At 38.5% G+C, this 11,783-nt stretch overlaps 1 pseudogene; it reads right to left on the bottom strand.

The window, feature by feature from the left end:
- Positions 1–3,575: 3,575 nt before the first annotated feature.
- LOC149267482 (cytochrome P450 709B2-like) lies at positions 3,576–11,572 on the bottom strand (annotated as a pseudogene).
- Positions 11,573–11,783: the final 211 nt, after the last annotated feature.

An 11,783-nucleotide genomic window follows, 5' to 3' on the forward strand; every position in this document is an offset into this window, starting at 1 on the left:
CAGCATATTTCTCGAAAATCGATCTGAAGAGTGGATACCACCAAATCAGAATCAGAGAAGGGGACGAATGGAAAACAACTTTCAAAACCAATGAAGGTCTATATGAGTGGTTGGTGATGCCATTCGGGTTAAGTAATGCCCCTAGTACCTTTATGCGCTTGATGAATGAGATGTTGAAAGAATTCATTGGGAAGTTCGTGATTGTATATCTTGATGATATACTGATTTTCAGTAAAACCAAAGAAGAACATTTTCGACACGTTCGAAGTGTGCTGGAAAAATTACAGCAAAACAAGTTGCTGATAAATTTGAAAAAATGTTCTTTTCTTCAGAGGGAATTAGTTTATTTGGGTTTTGTGATTGCAGAAAATGAGCTAAAAATGGACCCAGAGAAAATTGCAGCTATCATTAGCTGGCCATCCCCAAAGAGTCTGTTCGAGGTACGTAGCTTTCATGGGTTGGCAAGTTTTTATCATAAGTTTATAAGGAATTTTAGTGAGATTTGTGCACCTATGTTGGACACAATTAAAAAGGCAAGTCAACCTTTCCATTGGACTGAAGTAGCAGAGAAAAGCTTCCAGATGTTGAAGAGGAAGATCACTGAAAGGCCAATCCTGAGATTGCCTGATTTTAACAAACTTTTCCAAGTCCGTTGTGATGCTAGTGGTACAGCCATTGGGGCCGTACTCAGCTAGGAAGACAAACCAGTTGCTTATTTCAGTGAAAAATTGAACGAGAGCAGGCAGAAGTACTCGTCTTACGACAAGGAGTTCTATGCTGTCGTCCAAGCATTGAAGCATTGGAGACACTATTTTCTCAGTAATGAATTTGTTTCGTATTCTGATAATTCTGCGTTGCAATATGTTATGCAGCAGCATAAGCTGAACCACAAGCATAAAAAATGGGTTGATTATTTGCAAAGTTTTGCGTTTGTTTTGAAACATATAGTGTACAGGCCAATAAGGTAGCAGATGCGTTGAGCAAAAGAGTTTTACTCTTACAGGAGAGCACGATGCAAGTGTTGGGTTTTGAACACCTGACAGACTTGTATCAAACAGATGTGGATTTCAAGGAGACTTAAGCTTGCCAAAACCCTCTGTTGAGGAATAATAGTCCATGGTTGGGCTATAACTTACAGGAGAAGTTGTTGTTTAAAGGAGGACAACTATGCATTCCCGGCTATTCAATGAGGGAGAATATCATCCAAGAGAAGCACAGTGGAGGTCTAGCCAGACATTTCGGCATTGATAAGACCTTGGATCGGCTCAGTCACTTTTATTACTGGCCGAAGATGCGAAGGGATGTGCAGTGATTTGTAACCAGGTGCAAAGTGTGTTAGTTGGCAAAATGACACAGTTAGAACACAGGACTCTACACACCACTGCCTATTCCGAGTAGACCGTGGGACTCAGTCAACTTGGACTTTGTCTTGGGCCTGCCAAAAATGCAAGGAGGTTACAACTCTGTGATGGTGGTAGTAGAACGGCTCTCAAAGATGGCACATTTCATCCCTTGTAAAAAAGCTAGTGATGCCACTCACGTAGCCCACTTTTTCTTCACAGAGATAGTCAGGCGGCACGGCCTGCCTAGGTCCATTGTTTCCAACAAGGATGTGAAATTTACAGGACATTTCTGGTGCACCTTGTGGAAGAAGATGGACACACATTTAAGTTTCAGCTCCGCTTATCACCCATAGACCAATGGGCAGACAAAGGTGGTGAACAGGAGCTTGGGAAACCTGCTACGAAGCTTGATCGAAGAAAATTCATGGATGTGGGATCGTGTACTTGCCCAGGCGGAGTTCGCTTACAACGATTCACCAAATCGCAACATGGGATACAGTCCTTTTCAGATCTTGTATGGCATGCATCCTCGCGGAGTGCATGAGTTATGAGATCTTGGATAGCTCGAAAGACGGAGTGCTAACGCGGAAGATTTTGCCAAAGCAATGAACGACCTACATGAGAAGGTAAAGTCGAAGTTGCAGGACAACAGTCAAAAGTATAAGCAGTGGGTAGATCTGAAACGGTGAGAGGTACAATTTAATGTGGGGGATGAAGTCCTCACACATTTGCACAGAGAACAGTTCCCTAAGGGTGAATACCACAAACTGAAATATAAGAAGATTGGCCCTTGCAAAATTCTGTGTAAATTCTCTGCCAATGCTTATGAATTATAGCTGCCTCCAAGGATAGGCATATCGCCCATTTTCAATGTGGCAAATCTGTTTCCATACACTGCCAGTCCTGAAGATGACAATTCAGCACAGCCTAAACGGGACACCCAGGAAGGAAGTAACTCATGGATGAGGAAAATGCCTTCAGCTCAGCCCCTTGAGATCGAGAGAATCCTCGATACTTAGGTGGCTAGGCAAACTCGAAGGAAAGAGTACCTACAGTACCTTGTCAAGTTGAAGAGCCATCCCATCAAGGAAAATTCCTGGCTTGACGCAGGACAAATACAGTGTACAGGGTATTCAGTTGAGGAGCTCATGGACCGGAGCCATGAATTTTTATTACCCCGGGAGCCTGATGCAGGAGCATCTAGCTGAGGGTATCATGGTTGGGGTATTTGGTCTTAGTAAAGGCAGACAGGTTCACAGTAAATGTATAGTTTCATTTTAAACAACATTTAGGGACTTTTATGTTAATTATTAGTTAAACAACATTTAGGGACATTCTGGTTAAGTTGGAGGTTGTTCCAGCCAAATTTTTTTTTTTTAGCTATTTATTTGTCTCTCGTAAAATTACAGTAGAGTAGGAAAAAAAATAATAGCTACCATAACCATGCAAACCATATATGTAACTGTTAATGGTTATGAGAAACTGTTTTGACACAACTTAAAAAGGAAAATATGCCTAATTGTAACAGGTTCGATACATCAGAGAAGGAATAGAAGACAAAAATAATTTCCTATTAAAGCAAACACATCTGAATCCATTTGCAACCAAATATCATCTTTCTTTATCTTTTCCCATTAATTACTGAGTGTAATAATAAATCGCAACAATGCATTTTCTGTTTCAAGAATTATTTCCTAATAGTCATCCAGGCAAACAAAGACACATATTTTTTTTCAAACGACGAATCAAAGATATCATATTAACTGAAGAACCGACTACACAGTTCCAGCCAGCAACAAAAGTTCCAGATACACGGGCACAAACAACAACCATGGAGGAATTCTCAAAAGACCAACAGTCCTAGCTACTGTAGAATACAATCGCAAACAGAGGTAACCCACATTCACATGAACTTCTTTCTCTTTACAAGTAACATAGTCTTCGCATAAAAAATAATTACAGAGTACTTAGGCCAACAACAGTAAGGCAGGACGAACCCATTTGCAAGATAACAGACAACGAAGCCAGGGTTTGAAAACCCTGTAGACCTCAAAATTGTTGCCAAATATAAGTTACATACAATAGTAGGAGCCCAAAGGCAACCCGACATCAAACAAGAAACAGAGGAGCCGAAGCTCTCAAGACCTAGCCTATCATCAGACCACAACAGTGTTGGAACTAAGAAAGGAAAACAACAAATATCAACAGCAAGGAGCGACCCTACCGAATTCATCAGGCAGCAACAGGCGCAGCAACAGAGCCTAGAGCCAAGCCCCACCTGCAGTCAAAATTGACAAAGAAGCATTAGTTAACTGCGTACCAATTCCTGAACAAGAAAAGTAAGGAGCAAAGAAGGTAATGGCTTGAAGATCGACTTACCAGAAGAGTGGATGGCACCTGAGGAATGAATCCACAACCAGGTCGCGACCACAAGAGGGAGTCCCTGCTCATAAGGAGCAACTACCCTTAGTAAAGAAGTATAACTCTGAGAGGAAGCTACAACATGGAGCAGAGGGCTTACCTTGCCCAGTGATGAGCGGAGCCGAGAATAGGGTCCCTTGTGACCACAACCTGTAAACCACAATTAAAAAACAACCATTTAACCAAAGAAACAACCATGTGAGCAACCAAAGGTTTACTCAGGAAATGCACACAGAGGAAGCCAAGACAAAAGTAGCAAGAACAATGCCCAGAAGAGGGTAAACTACACCAGCAGGAAAACGAAGGAAACCCTCCACCAAAGTCGACAGAACAACCAACACAGCACCCAGGTGAGACCAAACGGACAGCAAATAAGGAAGTGTAAGCAGAGTTGCCAAGCCCCCAGGAAGAAGGGCCCGTAACCAGGCGCAGACTAGGCACCATTGCAACATTCACCACAATCGCAGAAGAACCATCAACAAACCCTCACCGTGAGCAGAACAAAACCAAAGTGCCAAGTGAACGAGGGTTTGGAGTGAAGGCGAAGAGCGGGAGAGCAGAGTCTGAGGCAGGGACAAGTGTCCCCTCACACCAACCACCGTACTCACCAATTAATTGTGCAATCAAACAAAATATTTGAGTTTACATTATCTTTATGTTAATCATATTTTTAATTATTGATTGACTGCGAGGTTAAGAGGGTTGGTCCCATCACATCAAGTGTGGCACAATTGTTGATACGCTGATGAAAAATTATTTTCTTCCTCAAGAGTCTGATGCAAAAGTGTCCACAAGTCAAAATTCACCTTTGACCTCTTTAACTTCTTTCCTTAATGTTTCATGCCAATCCATGTTTATTGCAAGCAAGAATAATATCCAGGTTAGCAGATTGGAAGTTGTCTCATGGCCGGCAAAGAAAAATGTTTTGCATTCATCCATGATTTCATCTATACTTAACATTAGATTTCTTTGACTACCACCCAATTCCTTCTTGTTGGCGGCCATCGTGATTCCAAGAAGGTTATTGTTGAAGATAATGGAGAGTATCCTAGAATAGGTAGAGTTGGTTCACGTAGCCTCAGGATAGGAATTAGTTTCTATTTCTTAGGATGTTGTTCTAACTTCCCTAAAACCATGTATTCTATTTAATGTGTAATGTTGATGAACAATGTAGAGAGTTCTGCAGATCCAAACTCTCCTGGTTCAGGCTCTCTTTCGTAGAGCTGACCAGTGGGTTTTATTTCTTAATACAAACATTGTCATTATTATCATGGTATCAGAGCGTCGGGGATGAGGAACCTGTATGCTGGCTGGTGGGTGGTTCTTTGAACCAAAATTGTCGCAGGTTTTGAGTGGACAGTCATGATGATCACTATTAAATCGTCACAAGTTTTGAGTGGATAGTCACAATAATCACTATTACACTTCCGGAATTTTTTATTTTTCAATTGTCGCACTTTTCAGGTGTACATCCACGACAGTCGCGGAAAATTGATGAAAAACTATGACGGTCTCGGATATTGGGAAAATATCAGCGATGATTGTGTAAATCAAATAAATTGCAAAGGGAGCCAAGAACAAGGCTGTAGCTGTCAGAGAAGTTGAGTGGGGAAGACAAGAACAAGGCTGTAGCTGACAACAGGAGGTTGTCTGGAGGCTAAGAAGGAAGCCACGGTGATCTGCGCATGTGTTGCGAGATCGAACAACAGTGATTTGTCTCTATCATAGATTTGGGGTAAATTTAACATCTTTTACCTATCGATTTTTTTTTTCTAAATTGCCAAGATGAATAATTTTTTTTTTGAAGAATGCATGAATGAGCATAACAAGCTCGATGGTTCTAATTATGCAAATTGGAAGTTTAAGATGCAAACTCTACTAGAAGCGCATAGTGCTTGGACGATTGTGAATGGGGATGAGCTGAGGCCCGCAGCTAGATCAACATTGATCCCAGAATGGGAGAAACGAGAAAGCAGAGCAAGGATAATGTTAAAGATGTCAGTGAAAGATTGTATTATACCGCACATTAGAGAAGGTAAGTCAGCTAACGAGATCTGGGGAATTCTGAAGGAATTGTACGAGATCAGAAATTCAAATCGTCTTTTGTTCCTCAAGAGTAAGATCCTATCCATGAAGATGGAGGAGAATGAAATGATTTCTTCATTCGTAGCAAGGATCAAGGATCTGAAAACCAAATTATCAGATATTGGTCATACAATGGATGATACAGATCTTGTGACCATTACAATGAATGGTGTCACTAATGATTATCAGATGTTCATCGCTGGGATCAATGCCAGAGAAAAGATCCTGCATTTTGAAGAGCTGATAGGTATACTGAAGTAAAAAGAAGAGAGGAGATCGAATTTGAAGCCCCAGAGTGCTGATCTTGCATTGGTGGCGAGGAAAAACTTCTACAAAGGGAAAGGAGGTCCACAACAATAAAACAGAGCAAGTTCACATAAACGGCCAAATGTAACTCAAGGTATGCATCCGAATAAAAACTACTCTGAAACTAAATGTTTTTATTGTGGAAAATTGGGTCATATTGCCAGGTAATGTAGGAAAAAGAAGTATCATGAAGAACAACAGAAGTCGAAAATACATGTAGGTCATCTCGCGAATGGTGATCAGGTGCAGAATTTGATATTGTTCATGGCAGATCGTGATGAAAATGTTGATGCAGATATTTGGTATGTAGATTCAGGAGCATCAACACACATGACAAGGAACAAGCACTAGCTGGAGGATTTTAAAGAGATCAATGAAGGTGCACATATTTACCTAGGAGATGATAGAAGTCATCAAATCAAAGGATGTGGGAAAGTTTTTGTCATTCTACCTGATGGTAATATTAAACAAATTTACAATGTAATGTATGTGCCTGGCATAACAAAGAACTTGATTTCTGTATCAATGATTACAGATCAAGATTTGAAAGTTGAATTTTTAAAATATAACTATTACATTAAGGATCTGCTAGATGGAATGAAGACAATTGCTATAGGAATCTGAACAGGAGGACTGTACAAGTTGGATGTGAGACCTGCACCGGTTCGAGCATTGACAGCAGCGAGTCTGACTATAGAAGAGATTTGGCACCAGAGATTCGGCCACATCAATTACAATGATTTTCTATTACTACAAAGGAAAGAAATGGTAAGAGATCTTCCTATGCTAAAGCAAGTACATAATGATTGTAATGCTTGTACTTTAGGAAAAATGCATAGAGAAGAATTCCCTGTTAAAGTAGAAAAGAAACAGAGGGATATACTGGAGTTAGTGCACATAGACCTTTGTGGTCCCATTCAGACAAAATCATTAGGAGGTGCAGTGTATTTCCTACTGTTTATTGATGACTGTACGAAGTTTTCTTGGGTTTATTTCTTAAGTAATAAGAGTCATACATTCGAATACTTTAAGTAGTTTAAAAATATGATTGAAAGACAAACAAGGAAACAGATAAAAATTCTCCGTTCTGATCAAGGGGGAGAATATAGGAAAGATGAGCTGATCAGATATTGTAAAGATCATGGAATTTTGCAATAGTTTACAGTACCCCATACTCCACAGCAGAATGGAGTAACAGAAAGGAAGAACATAACTCTGGTGGAATGTGCAAGAAGTATGCTTAAAGGTAAGAATCTTTCAAATGGTTTTTGGGCTGAAGTAGTGAGTACTGCGGTTTATTTAAAAAATAGGAGTCCTACAAGAAGTCTTTAGTTTAAAACTCCTTTTGAAGCTTTGTATGGATATAAGCCTGCAGTAAAACACTTAAGAATATTTGGATGTAAAGCATTTGCCCACATACCGAAGGAAGATAGAAAGAAATTAGACTCAAAAGCCATCAGATGCACTTTTATAGGGCATTGTTTGTCATATAAAGCATACAGATTATTTAATCCCTCTACTCAGAAGAGCTTTGTTAGTAGAGATGTTAAATTCCATGAGCAGGATGGTGAAGAAACTGATGAGCACTATGATGGATGGGACATTCCATACTTTGAAGAAGAAGATGCAGAGAACAATCAGGATCAGCAGCAAACAAAGGTAGAGGATGAACAACAACAACAGAAACACCAACACCACCAACAATAGCAACAACAACAACATCAACACCATCAACAACAGCAACAACAACACCACCAACAATAGCAACAACAACAACAACAACAACAACAGCAACAAGAAGAAATAAGGTTTGAAACCACCATCCCACCGCTCAGGAGATCAGGTAGGAAAGCTCAAATGCCTGCAAGATATAGGGAAAATTCATTTATAACTAGTATGATGAATGTTGGTGAACCGTCTAGTTATAAAGAAGCAAATGAAAGTAATGAATGAAAAATAGCTATGGAACAAGAATATGATTCAATAATTAGAAACAACACTTGGGAATTGGTAGAACTTCCTAGAGGAAAACAGATCATAGGTTGCAAATGGTTATATAAACCAAAAATCAATGCAGATGGAACTATAGAAAAACTGAAAGCTAGGTTGGTTGCAAAGGGGTATACACAAAAAGAAGGGATAGATTATGAAGAAACCTTCGCCCCTGTAGCTAAATTGAACACCATCAGAATGTTAATTGCCTTAGCTACTAAGAAACATTGGATGATGCACCAACTAGATGTAAACTCTGCATTTCTGAATGGAGAACTGAAATAAGAGGTTTATTTAGAGCAACCGGAAGGGTTTGTCCAGAAGGGAAAAGAACATTTAGTCTGTAGGTTGAAGAAAGCACTCTATGGACTAAAACAAGCTCCCAGGTCATGGTATGAGAAAATTGATTCATTTTTTCTACAAGCTGGCTATAATAGAAGTAAGAATGACCCTAATCTTTACACCATGAAAGATGAACAAGGGTGCGTAGTGTTGATTTCATTATATGTAGATGAATTGATAATTACAAGTGATGTTATATATCTAAATTATGGAATTATTTACACTGACTCTTCTGATGTTAGATTGGCAGGATTTGCAGATTTAGATTAGGCAAGAAATGTAGATGATCGTAGATCTATAACAGGTTATGCATTCAGTCTTGGATCTGGGGTGATCACTTGGAGCAGCAAGAAGTAGAACACAGTCTCCTTGTGCTCAGCAAAAGCATAGTATCAAACCATGTGTGCAGCAACGTACGAGGCAGTTTGCTTGCGGAGACTTCTCCAGGATGTTGGGGAAGAACAGACAGTCACAACAACAATTAGATGCGACAATCAAAGTTCAATCAAGCTGGCCAACAATCCGTTGTTTCACAAAAACACGAAACATATTCATACTCAATTCCATTTTGTAAGGGAGAAAGTGCAATCTAAAGAAATTCATCTGGAATATTGTAATACATGTGATAATGTTGTGGACATTTTCACTAAGCCTCTTGGAAAAGTGAAGTTTCAAATGTTTGAACCCATTCTCCATTAAGAGGGAGTGTTGAAGATAATGGAGAATATCCTAGAATAGGTAGAGTTGGTTCACGTAGCCTCAGGATAGGAATTAGTTTCTATTTCTTAGGATGTTGTTCTAACTTTCCTAAAACCATGTATTCTATCTAATGTGTAATGTTGATGAACAATGTAGAGCATTCTACAGAGCCAGACTCTCCTGGTTCAGACTCTCTTTCGTAGGGCTGACCAGTGGGTTTTATTTCTTAATACAAACATTGCCATTATTATCAGTTATTTCCATCAACCTGAGTGCTTACTATTGTTATGGGCTCCAACCTTCTTTGAATTATAGAATATAGGATTTCTTAAATCCTTCTATCAATCTTCCATAGATACCTATTCTTGCTTGTAGTATCTAAAAAAAGTCACGGAATGTAAGTACACAATCCTTTTAAGTACACAATCCTTAATTATAAGTACTAAAGAACATTATAATACTTGTGCGAAATCTCTATGAACTGCGTATACCACCTGGTATACCCTTATGCAACAGCAAGAGATCTAATGATTATGGCACTGACCCATTGAAGAGAAGCACCTAAAGAATGTTAAAAGAATACATAAATAGAAGTACACATGAAATTGCAATCAGATGCAAAACTATATGTGTAGTTCAAAGATTAATATACTGTAATGATTGGTTTCCTGGGATGAAGATAAATTGTTCAGCTTTATAAACCATTTCTTGTAATTCTCTCTGCAATTGAAATACTTCTTTTCCTTCATTGAAACTACTACCGAATGCAGTATGGGATATGATGTCTACTGTTAATGCTCTAAATTCTTTATGAACATCAATTTCTTTGCCACAAGAGTCTGCCTGAGCCACCATCTCTTGCCAATTCTCGAGCATGGTTGAAGTGCAAGCAACCATTCTCTTCACCATTGCATGTGATTGGAACATTTTAACTTAACCGAAGTTAGTAGCATACTCTATAAGCCTCCAACTCCCAGGGAACCTCTAACAAATAATCTTGATAATGCAAATCCTATTTTAGCAGAGATGGGCAAATTCACAGCATATGAAATTTAATTTGACATATAAAAGGAAAACACTTCGAAAATAAGTTGTCAAATGGGCATGCATAAATTTTTCTCCTATTGATAATTCTTTCCAGTTTTAGTGAATTTTCGATTGCTTAATGCCATCCTTATTAGACACTACATTCTCACCGTGGGTTGCATGGTCTGCACCAGCCAAATTATAAGAATAGATTAATAGTTTTTTGGTGTGTATAGGTAAGGAAGTGTTTTTGTTGGCCTGTAGCATTCTTATGTTTAATAATTGAGCAGCCAGGTTCATTTTACAGCCCAATATTATGTGTAATAATGTAGGTCAAATTTTGATCAGGTTGATTAAAATAAAAAAAAATTAAAAACCTAAAAACTATAAAAATTAAATAATTATAAAAAACTTTTAAATAATGTTGGCTCATAGACAAATTTGCACATACAAAAATTGGGTTCCTCTAGACTCATGTTAGATCCATATTTAAAATAGATCTATACTGGTCCTAGACATATAAAATGATTCTATAAGTTGCCAAAATCTTCAATTTATTATTCCATAAATTGTTATAGTTGTTCATCTATTACCAAATCTTATTATACTGCTATAATGATTGCAGGACGTTTCAAGAGTCCAAACCTTAAGTTTATCATTATTGAAGGAAATGTTTCCAATCCTCCTGTGATGAACCCACTTCAATCCCTTTATTAGGCCCAGTACTTGACCGATCAGAGCCAATATAAGAGGCTCGGGGATCCCCCAGTCATAGTCCCCGAACTTGTTTGATAAAATTTCTTTCATTATTTCTGGTTCTGTAATGTTGAGCATTGAATGGATTCCGTTCCAGTAGAAAAAAGTCTCTCCTGAACAAAAACAAATTACATCAATTTCAAACTATTTAGCAATCCCTGTGTTAACCTTGAGACTATTGCAAAACTCCAAATGTCTAGCAGAAAGTATATGTTGTAGATTCTAACAGGCCAATAACTACCAAAGCAACATAAGAAAGTAAAATAAATCCCCATGTAAAAGAGAATGAATAATAGAGATAACTATATATCTAGCACCATGTATGGTTATGTATGGTTGTGTGGCATGACTCTAGGAGCAATATCATGAGAAATATTCTTCATAGGTTGTGCATGAGTCTACCTGAGAAACTCTATCTGTTTTGACCAACTCCTGATGAGTATCGGGTAAGGTAGACTTCTTATTCCTTGGCTTGTATGGGCCTTCTGAAATGCATAAGGCCTCCATATGAGGTCCCTAAAGAGGTTAACCAGTAGGATCCCAAACAAAACAACTAAAATGGAAACCAATGCTTCAACGCTGCTTCTAATTTCCATATCCATCATCAAAACCTCACGCTACTCTGTACTATTACAAGGTTATTTGACTATGATTTCCCCATAACTCTATAGTTTTCTTTGTCAATGAAATGGTTAGAAAAATAAGCTACACACTTCTAATTTATAGAAAATGCATCAAACCCCTGACTTTCAAACAACTAAGTGCCATAATGATAATCCACCTATTATCATTGTGCACATCATATGGTATATA

Source organism: Pinus tabuliformis, chromosome 6, assembly GCF_031772625.1.
Source record: "Pinus tabuliformis cultivar Carrire ecotype Pingquan chromosome 6, CPIR1, whole genome shotgun sequence".
NCBI lineage: Eukaryota > Viridiplantae > Streptophyta > Pinopsida > Pinales > Pinaceae > Pinus > Pinus tabuliformis.